We start from the raw sequence: 14,798 nt of genomic DNA, 5'->3' as shown, positions 1-14,798 counted from the left end.
CCAAACTGCTGATAAAAGTTAGGTATAAATCTGCCAGCTTCAACCTGGATAGCCCAGGCTAACCTGTTCTTGTTAGATCTCGGAAGCTAAGCAGGATTGACCTGATCAGTATTTGGATGGGAGACCTCCAAGTAATACCAGGGTCATGATGAAGAGGCAGCCAATGACAAATTACCTTGTGACTTGATGGCACTTTCCACCATCATAAATGTATCAACAGCTTGATACTGGAAGCATTTGAAACTTAAATAATAATATGTATGTGTATATATATAATACTTTCAAAATTATTTTCAAAATTTTACATTAAGTTTAATTTGAATGTTCTGTTTTGTGGAATTGAAAGGGTCAAATGGCACAGCAGCTTGGATGTGTGTAAATCTAGAGGGATTTTGTTTATGCTGTTGTAAAATCAAATAACTGTGGCTAAACCAGAAGAAATAAGAAGCTTCAATTGGACTATACAGCAGATCTCACACATTTCATTTCATTCTCTTCTTTCAGCATGAACACATCAAATCAATCCAATGTTCATTGCTATTTAGATAATTATTGCAGTTTTCATTTTAATTCAAATGGAATGACTATCATAAAGATTAGGATTATGTCTTCCAACTATTCAGGACTCATTGGTTATGTTTTCTAAGTATCCTTATGAATAACAATAAATACTCTTCAAAATTAGCTATTTGGAGGTAGTCAGAAAACATCTGAGCATAAAGAGTTGATATGCATAGAACAGGACCACTAGATCAGACTGTGGGTGACACAGAAAATCCTCCATTCCAAATACTGGCACTATGTTCATTCATCTAAGGGTAAAAGAAAGGTGTCAATGTGAACTGTGTAAACATCATTACTAACCTAAGCACTGAAGTCAATAGGCTTAAAGAGATGCAGCTCTTTTTAGGATGACACTGTAAATAATATGGTTGCTCAATAATTTTACCTTGGCACTATTCACTTCTTTCACAGAACAAGAGTTTAGTTGTTCTGATTGTATGTATGATGCCCTTGATATTTTCAACAAGTCTAAAATATTACATTATTATGTGTGTATGTCTAGATGTGCACACATTCTCTCACAAATTTTCATTAACCTCTGCCTAGAAGCCAATGCAATTGCCAATTTTTACAAATGGATCAGGAGAGAGGGGAGCCAGGAAATGACAGGCCAGTTAACATCTGTTCAAAGTAAACTGATGAAAAGTGTTATTAAAGACAGAATTAAGCATACAGAAGAACAAACCCTGTAGACACATAGTGTACAACTCAGGTTGCTATACCATATTACATATTACAGAGCTAGAAAAGGTACAAAAAAGGGCAACCCAAATGAGGGTTGGAGGACCTTCCCTATGAGAAGTGGAAGTGTCTGGGGTTTACTAGCTGGAAAGAAGGTGATTAACAGGATGTTTCATAAAATTGTGCATGATGTGAAGAAAATAAACAGAACTTTTTCTTCTTTCCCATAATCCATATTAGAACCTGGGTTATCCAGTTAAGTTAAAGGATAGTAGATTTCAGGACAGACAAATTAATGGGAGGATAGATCCATAAATGGCTATTAGGCATGACACCTAAACAAAACTTTATGGTCAGGAGCACTATGCCAATGATACTTATTTCTCAAGAGAATGCAGCAGGAGATGGTCATTATCTTCATGATCTGTATGTGGACCTCCTGATTGGTCATTACAGGAAACAGGACTCTGAACCAATCACTGATTTGATCAAACAGTGCTCTTCTTATGCATCACTCTTCCATCTCCTTAAAACTCATTGTCAGTTTTTTTTTTAATTGCTCATTGATAATACAACTGGAAAGCTAGGCAAAGTGCACCAGTGAGTTAATAGGATTAAAAAGGCTGCTTGTGAGCCTGGGACAGACAGTTAGAATGAATGGCCTGATTAAGCTTAGGCGCATTTTCCAAGTCAGATCTTGAATGCCTTTTGTTTTTGTTTATGACCCTGGCTACAGAATTCGTCTTTGCTCTTTCACTCAGATTTAAAAAACATCAACAACAAACTGTTGCAACAGCACCAAAGATAAAACAGTTTAGAAATCTGCAGGATAAACTAATACATAAAAAGGAAACTAATGGAAGTTTGCACACTTCATGGATTTAGGCATTGCATCATGAAGTCCTAAAAAACTGCAAGCTGTACATACTATTTTCATCAGGACAGAGAATATCTTATAGTAGCCTGTGGTGGTTATTTGTCCATTACCATTTACAAGCATAGGACAAGAAGGCTTGCCTCTGCTAACATGATGATGAAAAAGGATATACATTTCTCAAAACGATTTGTTACAAGATTCTGCAGGGTCAAACACTAAACGAGTTACAGGACAGTGAGATATCACAGCTCATTATCTCTTCTGAGGCAGGAGTGTCAGGTCAATTTTTCCCCCCTCCAAAAGAGAATTAAAAATATTGGTATCAGGTCAATTGATAGTAGAGGAGACTTTAGCTTTGATCATTTATGATTTTACATGGTTATGTCAATTAACAAAAACAGTTAGCCATTCTTAGACATGTAAATGATTCTCCCCACCCCAATCCAGGCAACTTCTCCTAAGAGTATTCCTGAAAGTGAATTGATTTGTTTTGAAATCTTGAACATTTCCACATAAATAGGAAATGGAATATGCATATCACTAAATAAAATGTTAATAAATGTACTACAGACTTCTCGCTTGCTTACATGTGAACTCAACAGTGAAATTAATTAAATTAAACAACACATTGATCGAGTTAAAATTAGCAATGGATTCTACAAAATTAGGACTAGATTATTAGTGAGCATACATTCTGGCCATTGCTTGGAATTCTAATTCCCTACAGGAAACTTTTTTGATTATTTCTCCTGCCATGAAAAATATCCCCTGCAGAAGAGTGAATTCATACTTCAGGAGAGTTTCCATGAGAGTAGCCATGTTTGCCTGTTGCAAAAGAAAAATAGAATCTTGTGGCACCTTAACAACAAACAAACTGTTATTCCAGGATAACTTTTTATGAACCAGATCACATTTATTTTTTTGTTTAAAGCATTAGCTGCCTTTCTACCTTGAGGTACTCAAAGTGGCCTACAATATAAAAATCTGGTGTAGTGGTGTAGTGGTTAAGTGTGTGGACTCTTATCTGGGAGAACCGGGTTTGATTCCCCACTCCTTCACATGCACCTGCTGGAATGGCCTTGAGTCAGCCATAGCTATCATAGGAGTTGTCCTTGAAAGGGCAGCTGCTGTGAGAGCCCTCTGAGTCCCACCTACTTCACAGGGTGTCTGTTGTGGGGGGGAGAAGATATAGGAGATTGTAAGCAGCTCTGAGTTTCTGATTCAGAGAGAAGGGCGGGGTATAAATCTGCAATTCTTCTTCATCTTCTTCTTCAATTAGGACTGCCAATAAATAAAAACTACATTAATCAAATGTGAATAAAACTGTCTTCAGATTTCTCCTGAAGGCTGAAACCAGGAGGGACCAGGTGCATCTCCTAGGGTAGATTGTTTCTTTACTGTGGGGCTGCCATTGAAAAGGCCCTCTCTTGAGTGTTCACAAAATGAGCTTCTTTGATTGGTGGGACAGTTGGAGGGACTCTCCTAGTGCTCTTAATTCACTTATTCAGAAACTGTAAGTGGTATGGAGGTATTTTACGTACTAGTTTTGAAACAAACAAAGTCAAAGAACCCTGAAATGTACAAAGTAAAATGAAGATTATGTGGAAAGGTAGATTAAAATGTTTTAGATAAAATACAATTAAAAATATTCAGAAAAATCAGAGACAACAATACTAGTTAACATCTTGCTTACACACTATACTCCTGCCAGGTTGAACAAGGATTGAGGATTTTTATTTCACCATCAGTAACTTAATAAAACCCATGATTCCCCACCCATTACAGGTGTTAACTAGTTTATTATATTTCATGAATGTCTGTCTGTTTTTCCTGATTAGATATTAATTTTATATTATTACATACAGCATTATATTATTACATTCTGCATTTCTTGTCACCTTGATTGCCAAAATACATGACTGCACAGTAACTATCTATCCATAGTATGAGAAGAAATGTCCACAAACACTTATGCCAGAAATTAATTTTAAGGGGCCACAAAGTTCTTGTTTAATTAGCACAGACAATGACAGAACCAATAGAGATTTCACTGTCCTTCACTGTTGATTGACATTGATCTTTTGCAGTCATAGTAAGTCATTCTATCAGTTTCTTGAGAACCTCTTTCTGTCTCAGACTGTCTATGCTTCAGGCTATGGTTTGAACAGAAGACTTTAAATTTTCAGAGCTATTTCTTATGACATCTTTTGGAAGCATTTATTTTTTGAAAAATGAAAGAAGAAACCTGCACTCACTCATAATTGTGTCATAAAATTATCCCTGTGGCTTATGTACTCAAAGCCTGTTTTATGAGTAGGCTTCTAGTAGAACAACAAGTAATACATCAGAGTACCTTCAGATTTCTTCCAGTGATTTGTATGTAACAAGTGGCATGTTTAATGCAAACTTCCTTTCTTGCAGACTGATATTCGGAGGCCTCCCACTGTTCATTTATCTTCAATTAATATTTATGAGAAGCCTTATTCTTATGCCCCCTCCCCTTACAATAATATGCTTCAAATCACCCACACATTTTCTTCACAGTATATATGGGCCCTTCCAGCCAGTCAACATAGTACGACATGACACCCTTTTTCATTTTGGTTTGACTCAGGACAGTGATGGCTTTCCATCTGGCTGGCATTTGGTTGAGGACAGTTATGTCTTTCTATCTGCCTCACACTCCTGTTTTTTCCTGCATCCCTCCCCATGAGGCAGTGGCATACTCTGGCAGTCTCATCATCGTCTTATTGGTTATAGACTCTAGGGCTGCCAAGTCCCACTCAGGAAATATATGGGAACTTTGGGGGTGGAGCCAGGAGGCTTTGGGGGTGGAGCCATGATGTGACATCACTTCTGTGTTGTCACATCCTGTTATGTCACTTCCAGGTCAAAGGTCAAGTGATGCTATTTCCCAAGCCCCTTATAATAAAGTTACTTCCAGCACACTGCATCAAAAACCCACCTCTTCTTTTCACAACAGAACTATTCCTGTACAACGACAAACTTCCAAAGTCATGCATGATCACAAGAAAACTTTGGCTAAAGCACCAAGAACACTGTAAAATCTTACTGGTGATGGGGGGGGGGAGAGGGGAGTTACAGACCAAATTGCAAAATATATGTTGACTTGAACCCAAAATAAATAAATAAAGAACCTGACCAAAGCACTCTAGGTTTTTAAGCAGTTTATGCTTAAATAGAAAATAATCCAGGCCCCCCCAAAAGAGAAAAAAAAGAAGAAGTTTGATTTAAAGCAGAAATAGAGAACGCCAACAGACTCATTCCACTCAGCTCACACCAGGCCCTCCATCGACACTAGGCAGGGATTGGGGGGAAGGGAGATTGCCAGATCCAAGCTGAGAAACTCCAGGGCCGTTTTCCCACTCACCTTTTACTGGCGCCACGACCATCCTGACGCCGGCGAATCTGCCTGGATTTCGCAACAGAAGCGCCGGCGCTCCCAGAAGCGCCGGCGCTCCCAGAAGCGCCGGCGCTTTCCGTCGCTAAGCCAGCGCAAACGTTTTCCTGCATCTTTGCGATTTCCGTTTGCGCTGGCTTAGCGACGGAAGTAGCCGGCGCTTCTGGGAGCGCCGGAGCTTCTGATGCGAAATCCAGGCAGATTCGCCGGCGTCAGGATGGTCGTGGCGCCAGTAAAAGGTGAGTGGGAAAACGGCCCAGGAGATTTACGGATGGAATCTGGAAAGGACAGGGACCTCAATGGGGTCCAAAGCATTAATTTTCCCCAGGGGAATCTGGAGATGAGCTGTAATTCTGAGGGATGCCCAGGTCCCACTTGGAGGCTGGCATCCCTACCACACACCATGCATAATTCATAGCTTATTCCTTTCCACCCCACTACAAACTACAGCTTGCATTTGTGAAAAGGGTTACCCTGGCATTCCTTTCCCCACCCCCACCCCTGTGCTCGGGAGGAGAGAAAAATACTGTGAAATAACAAACACAAAAGGCTGTGATTTTTTGGAAGCAAGGAAAATCTGGTGCCTGGCTGGCCAGCATTTTCTTGGAGATGTATTACATTCCAGGCCAGCACCTCAAAGCTTGCAGCTGGCCAATAAACTATATTCTGTCCCAATATCTCCTTCCAACTCGTTGCCAACACTCTCATTTACAAAGAAAATTACAGTGATAAAAGCTTGTTCCTTCCCATCCCACTACAAACTACAGGGACACCCAGGCATTCCTTCCCCCGCTCCAACCATCACACTTGAGGAAAGAGAAATACTCTCAAGTAAGAAACTGACCAGAATGAAGTAAGAGACCAGAAGCACCCTTAAGGCCAACAAAGATTTATTTAAGAGGCTGTGATTGTTTAGAACCAGGGAAGACCGGATGCCTTGCTCTCCTAACCACAGGTTTCCTGGGAAAGTTGGGTTGGGGCAACAGGGACAAGAGCTTCACTACCCTCCAGGTGATGTTCTTTCCTCCCCCTTCCCCCCACCTCCTCCATCTCCCAGCCTATGCTCTGGAGCTGCCATTGCTCCCTCTCCAGCAACTTGGTTCATCTATTGCAGGCTCAGGCACCAGCTGCCTTCTCTTGCCTTCTCCTCCCACACAGGCAGGGCAACAGGCAGCTTCCTGGGTGAGTGGATGGGCCAGCCCTAGAACTAAAGTGTGGCTTTGGCCAGGGCCCCTGATGTGAAGTGCAGCCATTGGCAACAGGCTGAGGCACCCCCCCGCAGCCCACAGAGCATGGCCGCAGGTCAGTTCCCCTCCCAGTTCCAAACTAAGCTGCCTGGCAGCAAGAGGCATGCACTCAAGTCTTCCCCCAACGGCAAAGCAAAGCACGGGCGTTGTCAACCCTGCCTGGCCTACCAGGGGGTCAGAGAGCTTGCATGGCTGCAGGTCAGAGTGAGTCCTGAGCTCTTCCCAGCCAACAGCACCAGCAAGAGTTTGCCTCCCCACATCCTGATCCCCCACCTCCCCACTCCCCTTGTCTGGGAGCTCTTCCTTATGAGCAGGCGAGAGTCTGCCAACCTGCACCCATCTCACCCAAGGGACTTCTCTTCAGCCAGCAGTGCTAACAAGAGCCACCCACACACATCTTGGCAGCACAAAGAGAGCACACACTCCCCACACACACACATCACCATTCATTTCACCTACAGGAGTTCTTCCTGGCAAGGCAGAGCAAGCTTAGCAGAACCTACTTTTCGGAGCCCCCAGCCAATTAGAGACATGAGCACTGGCGCCAACTGGAGAAATCAGGGGAAGGAACTCAGCATGTGGTGTGGCTCCTCTGGCTATGGCACTCTAGCCTTCAACTCCATGGTTCCATAGAGACAAATCCTAGAGTGTCACAATGGGGCTGCCATATTGTCCCCTGCTGGCCAATTTTTAGAAAGTGGGGGATGGGAACTCAAATCAGGAGATCCCCCACCCCCAGTGGGGTCTTGGGACCCCTAATAGGCTCACCATCATCTTACTGGTGCAGGACAATATTTTATTTTAGTATTTTAATTGTGAATGTGTTCCGTAATTTTTAAAAATTGATGTACAGCGTCCTGAGCCCTGTTCCACAGGGGATGGTGTGTGTGTGTGTTTTTAAAATCTCATTAAATAAATAATAAATTTATTTAAAATGGCTTGGTACTAAAGCCAGTGAAAAAAGACAGGTTGCTTACCTGTAACTGTAGATCTTCGAGTGGTCATTGTGCATTAACACTCATGGGATAGAGCGCCTGCGCCGATCCCCCAAATCGGTACCTAAAAAGCCCGGGATTCTTCGCACTCGGCACCAGTGGGCATGCGCAGGCATCCCAGTACGCATGCTTACTGGAGCCAGCGCGAGGATCCCGCCAGTTCCTTCTTGACCACTGGAAGTCCCTAACATAGGGAGACCGTCAGCAGTGGGGAAGGAGGGCGGGTAGTGTGAATGCACAGATGACCACTCAAAGATCTACAGTTACAGGTAATCAACCTGTCTATCTTCTTCATGGTCTCTGTGCTTCACACTCATAGGAGATTAGCAAGCCAGACATACCTGGAGGTGGGAAGACGGTCAACCAGAAGAGACAACTTGCAGCATTGCAGCTTCCATACGAGTCCTCTGCTGGGCATGCAAATCCAGAGCGTAATGCTTCATGAAAGCTTGAGGAGAGGACCAAGTGGTAGCCTTACAGACATCCGTCAAAGAAACACCCTTCAGGAATGCCACCAACGTCGCCATTGCTCTAGTAGAGTGTCCACAAATGGGCCCAGGCAACGGCTTCTTGGCCAGCAAGTAGCGCAGTTTAATAGCCTCAGTAAGCTACCTTGAAAGCCGCTGAGACGAAATTCTTGAACCCAGCCGAGGAGCAGCATATGAAACAAAAAGATGCCGGTCCTGTTGAAAACTTTTAGAACGATTCAAATAAAAAAGCAACGCACGCTTGACATCCAAGGCGTGCCACCGACATTCCTCGTCCGAGGAAGGGGTAGGATAAAATATGGGTAACCAAACCTCCAAGTTAAGGTGAAATTGGGAAACCACCTTAGGAAGAAACAAAACATCAGGAGCCAATGACACTCCAGACTCATGAAAAACTAAATAAGGGTGGTCACAACGCATCGCCATGAGCTCCCCTACACGGCGTGCCGTTGTGATTGCCACCAAAAATGCAGTCTTCCAGGATAGAAGCTGTAGGGAGCAGGTTGTCATAGGTTCAAAGGGACACTGAGTCAACCTGTCCAACACCAATGGCAGATCCCACAACTGTGGAGGTGATCTAGATGGAGGATGCAATCTGACCATTCCCTTCAGGAAATGCTTTGAATGAGGGTGAGCAAAAACTGAATGCCCCTCAACAGGCTCATGATATGATGATATTGCTGATAAATAAACAGAAGAAAAGGAAAGTCCAGTATCCACCAAGGACAACAGAAAGTCAAAAATCACCGGTAGGTTCATCCACTGAGGTGACACTGCAGGATCAGCCAAAAACTGAAGAAACTTCCTCCATTTCCTGAGATAGGAGACACGGGTAGATAACTTTCTACTCTTTAGTAAGACATGCTGGACTCTGCTGGAGAATTCACAGGGTCGATGAGCCACACTGTCAGCTTCAGATGAGGTACGTTGTGATGAAACACCTGCCCCTCCTGAGCCAAAAGAAGGTCCGGTGCAATACACAGGCCAAATGGAAGGGCTTTGAACTGGAAATGGTTGGAGCCTACCGCAAACCTGATGAAACGCCTGTAAGCTGGATGGATACTGACATGGAAGTAGGCATCCTTCAGATCCAGGGTTGCCATCCAATCCCCTTGGTTGAGGAAGAATTGTCTGCTATGTAGACATCTTGAATTCTGGTACACGATAAACTTGTTCAGATTCTGAAGGTCCATAATTGGTCTCAATCCCCCATCCCGTTTGGGGACCAGTAAATAACGAGACTAGTATCCCCTCGTTCTGGCCTCTGCAAGGACCGGCTCTATGGCTTGTTTCAGCAAGAGGTTGTGAACTTCCTCTAACAGAGGGGGGAGGAGGAGGTGTGGTGATCACCACTGACTGAGTCGGAACCTGAACAAAATCTATCTTGTAACCTTCTGCTATGATGGAAAGAGCCCACCTGTCTGTGGAGATGGACTCCTAAGCTGGAAGATACTGATGGAGGCAGATATGTGATGAAGGAGGGACAGCAATGTGTGCTACAGAAAAGTCAAAGGCCCTGCTTCTGTGGACGGGAACCCTTAGATTTGCCGGTGGTTGCAGATGCTGAAGCAAACCTGGTTTTGTTATTTCCCCTATAGGGAGACCTACTCTCTGCTTGCGAAGAGCGAGGTCTCCAAGGCTGGTCAGGGGAGAATTTCTGGTAGGGCCTCTTGGGCCAAGATTTATGCCATTGCTTAGGCTTGCCAGCCCTAGAGGATGCCGGGACAACCAGGTTCCTTGAGGTCTTTATGCTTTTATCCATCTCTTGAAGTACACTGTCTTTGGTGGAACTAAAAAGACTAAAAAGGTCTTCAACGTAGGCCCTGGTGTCAGGCTGAAGAGCTGTAGACTGTAGCCAAGAGTGACGATGCAGGGAGACGGCGGAAGTGAGGGTCTTGGCAGATACATCCACCATGTGCTTTGCTGCAGCCAGTTGTTGCTTAGCCACAGCAAAGCCCTCTTTTTGCAGCTTCTTGAACGAAGATCACTTCTCTTCACTCAAGGAAGACATTAGTGGTGTGAGCTGCTCCCAAATGGAGTATTGGTAGCGAGCCATGCATGCGGTGTAATTTGAGATCTTCACTCCCAATGCTCCAGCTGAATAGAAACATCTGCCCGCATTTTCTATTTTCTTGCTCTCTTTGTCAGGTGGAGAAGAATGGGTCTTGCACGCCTTTGAGGATGAGGAGACCACCACCGATTTGGGTTTGGGGTGGGAGAACAAAAAAACTCAGCACCAGCCTCCTGAACATGATACATATGGTCCAGTCTTCACGCAGGGATTGGTGTAGATGCCGGCTTTGCCTAGGGCTCCTTCACCACCTGCAGGATAATTTTGGTCACTGAAAGGGCCACAGCTATCGATGTGTCTCTCTGCATTATGTCGAAGACGGTGTCATCAACGACTGGCTGCAGTTGAACCACTGTGAGGGAGAGAGAGTGTGCCATCCGCTTCACCAGGTCCCCATAAGACTTCAGATCTTCCGATGGAGATATGGGAAGGTCCTCAACAATATGCGACTCTGGAGAAGGTTCCGCTGCCCTGTCCGGATCATCGGTACCGACCTCAGAGTCTGATGACGAAGAGTCTCTTCTCACTGAGTGCTCAGATAGTATCAGGGACCAGGTAAAAGCATGTTCGGATGACTGGAGCGATACCGACGGGCAAGCCTGCACTTCCTCCGACCACTCTCTGCGCCGCTTAGTTGGTGGAAGTGGTGCCAAGGGTTCGTTCGGTGCTGAAGCCTTGACCTCCAATACCGAATCACTGTCGCTCCAACAACGCGACCCCGATCTGGATAAATGGGTGTGCTGGGTCAGGTCTATCTCCTGCTTAGATCTTGACAGATGGATCGGCTGTGAGCCTCTGCTTCTTGACACCGAAGGACTCCGTGGACGTGGAGATGCCAGGATCTTCCGGGGTGGAGCAGCTTGAGTCGACATCGACTCCAACAAAGCATCCTGAGAAGGAGGAGTACGGGAAAGTCTATCCTTCTTCCGCTTCTCCTTCAATTTAGACTTCTTTGGGAGGGATGATTGGGTCCCCGAATCGTCCCGACGTTTCTTGGCCGGAGTCACCACTAACCCTTCAGAGGGTTGTTTTGTGGGTCAGCCTTGTTTGGTTGGCATGCTAGTCTGCACCAGTGATGATGGATTGACCGATGTAATGGTCGGGGCCTGGGTAGCTTCCCCCATCGATACCGACAGGCCTGTTGCCATTTTTGGTGGATGAAGAGCCGATTCTACAAGTGCCGCTGATAGCCTTGCCACCCGGTTTTTGTGGGTTTGCTTCGAGAATCTTGAGCAATGCAGGCACGAGTCGATTTGGTGTCCCTTGCCCAGACACAATAAGCAGAGGGAGTGACCGTCAGGGAGTGCAATCTTGCTACCACACTTGAGCAATGTTTAAAACCCCCCCAACACCTTTCCATAGGCACTGGAACCCACACAGAAAAGTTTCTGAGGGAATGTGGGAAAAATAAAGCCCCAAAGGCCCAAAGGGCAAAGTCCAACACAAAGTCTTTTTTTTTAAACAACAAAGACTAACTATAACACTTAACTATTAACTAGGAAAAACAACAAACGGGCGAATAACAGGGGAAAAAATCCAAAGGATTACCAGGCACTGACCGGAGCAGTCAAAAGGAGATCCTATCAACGTGGCGGTCAAAAAGGAACTGGCAGGATCCTTGCGCTGGCTCTGGTGAGCATGCATACTGGGACGCCTGCGCATGCCCACTGGTGCCGAGCGCGAAAAATCCCGGGCTTTTTAGGTACCGATTCGGGGGATCAGTGCAGGCGCTATATCCCATGAGTGTGAAGCACAGAGACCACGAAGAAGATCTGTAGCTTCTGGGCCTATAAAAATGTAGAACTACATGGATAAAGTAGTGTTAGATAGCTCTTTCTCCATCATGTCTTCTAAAGATCAGACAAAGATGTAATCTGTCAAGCTGCTATTCCAAAATGCAACTCTGTGGTGCAGTGGTTAAGAGTGTCAAATTAATATCTGGGAGACCCAGGTTCTAATCCTCACTCATACAATGGTAGCTCACTGGGTGACCTTGGGTCAGTCATATTCTCTCACCTAACCTACCACACAGGGTTGTTGTCAGGGTTCCTGCTAAGGTGCACTACCATGAGCTGGTGCACCAATTATATCTAATAGCAACACCTCTAAAGAAAGCCTTAAATGCATCCCAAATAACTGGGACTTTGGTATCTTTTTCCACGTTAATCTTGAAGAATTCTTGAATTTCTTCTTTAGCTGATTCTACAAATTGTGTTTCTCTTAAGATTTGCAAATTTAAAGTCCATCGAGGATTTCTTGATTGCTGCTCCAGAATTAACGTAATTGGGTTATGGTCTGCATATGATTGTGGGAGAATATCAGCCTGACTGACCGAGAGAATCATATTTAAAGATATCCAAAACATATCAATTCTTGACCAGGTTTTATGTGCGTGAGAATAAAACGTAAAGTCTGTGGTAACCGGATTTTTTGTTCTCCACGCATCCACCAAATTAAGTTCCTCAACCATTTGCAAAAAGGAATTCGGCACTGTATTACGGTTTTTCTTTCTCTTCTGAGGATCATCGTATTTCTTATCCATTTTTATATCAAATACTGCGTTATAATCTCCCACAATACAGTACCTATCAGAATTGAATTCGCTCAGTTTAAGATACAAGGCTTGGTAAAATTTTTCTTGGTTGTCATTGGGGGCGTAGATGTTCCCTAGTATTATTTTAAGTCCGTTCAATTCAATTTCTACTATGATAATTCTTCCTTGGTCATCCGAGTATAGGCAATTTGACTTGATATGTTGGGAAACATAAATCGCGACTCCTTTCTTCTTTTTGGATGGATCACATGAGGAATATAAAATTCCTAATTTCTTATTTTCTAGGTACTTCCGATTATCATATCTAATATGAGTTTCTTGCAGACAAATAATTTGAGCATCCGATTTTCTCAACTGTTGGAATGTCTTCCTTCTTTTGCCAGGTTCATTTAAGCCGTTTATGTTCAGAGAAAGTATTTTGGTACCCAGTTTGGAATTCATTTTGGAAGATCCTTACTATCCGGTATATTGGCTAAGTCTTTCCTGCTCTGAAGTCTAGTCTTGATCTTTTCGTGCTTCTTTTTCGGAATCGCCCCCTCAAGAGGTTTTGGGGAGTCTTCTTGCTCCTGTTCTTCTCCTGAATCAGATCCGTTAGGTTTCACATGTTCATTCCAGAATTCTTCCATCTTTGCCTCTGTGGTAATATTAAATCTTTTGGCTTGGAATGTGAAAAACAAACCTTGTGGGATCAGCCATCTGAATTGAATTTCATGTTGAATTAGCCAAGTAGATAGTTTCTTAAATTTAAATCTCCGCTGTCTCACACTCCAAGGTATTTCTTTCAGAATTTTAATCTTGGTTTCTTTCCAATTGAATTCACATTCTCTAGCTTTCCGTAAAATCCTCTCCGTAATTTCTGGGCGTGCAAACTTGACTTGCACCTCCCTAGGAAGTTTGTATTTCCTTGTATAAGTTGAAGACACTCTTTTGGCCCAGAGGATGTCTTTTGGGCCATCCTCCAGTAATTCTTCATCATCAACTCTTAGGATATCCATAATTTTATAGATTAAGTCCTCCTCCTTCTCTTCAGGCAGATTTTGGAAACGCAGGATCGTTGCCGCCTTTTCCATTTCTAATCGCATCACGCGGTCCTCCAGCTCCATAATTTCTGTTTGATGTTCCCTGACTAACGTGCCGGTCTGTCTATCACGCTCTTCCATTCTGTCGACTTTGGCTGTTAGTCCATGAACTTGCTGAGTATTGGCCAATAGTTGTTTTTGAAATTCTGCCAATTGTTCATTAGTTTTTTTAACCTGATACATCAAATCAGTTTTCAGCCCCTCTAGGGCTTCTTGATTCTGCTTGAAACCCGCAGAAACCATATTTTGTAGTTTTTCCAAGGCATCTTGCTGAACCGGTGCTGAGCCTGCTGACCCTGTTGGGCCTGCTCTTACTCCTCCAGCCGGGGGGGTACCTTGCAGAAATTTTTTAATCTTTGTTTCTGTCATGGTGGTTGAGCCTCCCAAGAATCTACTCAGAATACTAAGTCTACAAAATTACTACTAAACAGTGCTAAATCCAATCACCATTCAATAACCATCAATTCACCAATAATTCTTAAATTCTTAAGTTCTTAAATTCAATTGGCAGCTTAAAGTTTCCAGGTGCCTTGAAAAAGACAGTGGGGAAGTTCAATAGAGAACACAAAGCAAGAAAGAATACCCAACCAGAGATAAAACAGATGAATCCAACAATTTAAAAAGTATTAAGTTCAGTTAAATTGTTCTACTACTCTTCAAACATTTAAACCATTCACTTAGGCCAGAAGATTAAACACAAAGCTCCCCAAGTTGCCCCCCAAAATCACTGTCTTATCTTAACGGTTCTTTCTTCCTTCTTCTGCCTTCTCTCTTCCCTTCTTTCTTCTCTCTTCACTGCTCTATTTATGCCCTTGTTTGAT

At 43.6% G+C, this 14,798-nt stretch overlaps 1 protein-coding gene across 1 annotated transcript in view; it reads right to left on the bottom strand.

Annotated features, from left to right (window-relative positions):
* FSTL5 (follistatin like 5) overlaps positions 1 to 14,798 on the bottom strand; it is a 608,027-nt gene that overhangs the window by 1,528 nt on the left and 591,701 nt on the right. The window lies entirely within an intron of this gene.

This window comes from Heteronotia binoei, chromosome 9, assembly GCF_032191835.1.
Source record: "Heteronotia binoei isolate CCM8104 ecotype False Entrance Well chromosome 9, APGP_CSIRO_Hbin_v1, whole genome shotgun sequence".
NCBI classification, from domain to species: domain Eukaryota; kingdom Metazoa; phylum Chordata; class Lepidosauria; order Squamata; family Gekkonidae; genus Heteronotia; species Heteronotia binoei.
This window is presented reverse-complemented; position numbering and strand designations above follow the sequence as displayed.